The sequence below is a fragment of the Arachis hypogaea genome, chromosome 16, assembly GCF_003086295.3.
Source record: "Arachis hypogaea cultivar Tifrunner chromosome 16, arahy.Tifrunner.gnm2.J5K5, whole genome shotgun sequence".
In the NCBI taxonomy this organism is placed as follows: domain Eukaryota; kingdom Viridiplantae; phylum Streptophyta; class Magnoliopsida; order Fabales; family Fabaceae; genus Arachis; species Arachis hypogaea.
The window spans coordinates 94,250,796-94,251,754 of NC_092051.1; the positions used below are offsets into that span (position 1 = coordinate 94,250,796).

Genomic DNA, 959 nt, shown 5'->3' on the forward strand with positions numbered 1-959 from the left:
CATTCTTGTGGAAGCAGATCCAGAACCTGAAAGGACTCTGAAGAGAAAATTAAGAGAAGCTAAAATACAACAATCCAGAGATAACCTTTCAGAAATTTTCGAACAGGAAGAGAAGATGGCAGCCGAAAATAATAATAATGTAAGGAAGATGCTTGGTGACTTTACTGCACCTAATTCCAATTTACATGGAAGAAGCATCTCCATTCCTGCCATTGGAGCAAACAACTTTGAGCTGAAACCTCAGTTAGTTTCTCTGATGCAGCAGAACTGCAAGTTTCATGGACTTCCATCTGAAGATCCTTTTCAGTTCTTAACTTAATTCTTGCAGATATGTGATACTGTTAAGACTAATGGAGTAGATCCTGAAGTCTACAGGCTCATGCTTTTCCCTTTTGCTGTAGGAGACAGAGCTAGATTATGGTTAGATTCTCAACCCAAGGACAGCCTGAACTCTTGGGATAAGCTGGTCATGGCTTTCTTAGCCAAGTACTTTCCTCCTCAAAAGCTGAGCAAGCTTAGAGCTGATGTTCAAACCTTCAGACAGAAAGAAGGTGAATCCCTCTATGAAGCTTGGGAAAGATACAAACAGTTGACCAAAAAGTGTCCTTCTGACATGCTCTCAGAATGGACCATCCTGGATATATTCTATGATGGTCTGTCTGAGTTATCTAAGATGTCATTGGATACCTCTGCAGGTGGATCCATTCACCTAAAGAAAACGCCTGCAGAAGCTCAAGAACTCATTGACATGGTTGCTAATAACCAGTTCATGTACACTTCTGAAAGGAATCCTGTAAGCAATGGGACGCCTGTGAAGAAGGGAGTTCTTGAAGTTGATACTCTGAATGCCATATTGGCTCAGAACAAAATATTGACTCAGCAAGTCAATATGATTTCTCAGAATCTGCATGGAATGCAAGCTGTATCCAACAGTACTCAAGAGGCATCTTCTGAAGAAG

The 959-nt window shown here is 41.0% G+C and overlaps 1 non-coding gene across 1 annotated transcript; it reads right to left on the reverse strand.

Moving 5' to 3' along the window:
• Positions 1–511: 511 nt before the first annotated feature.
• Positions 512–615, reverse strand: LOC112761340 (small nucleolar RNA R71). Its single transcript, XR_003181740.1, has one exon. It is a non-coding gene; the product is annotated as a small nucleolar RNA R71 (small nucleolar RNA).
• Positions 616–959: the final 344 nt, after the last annotated feature.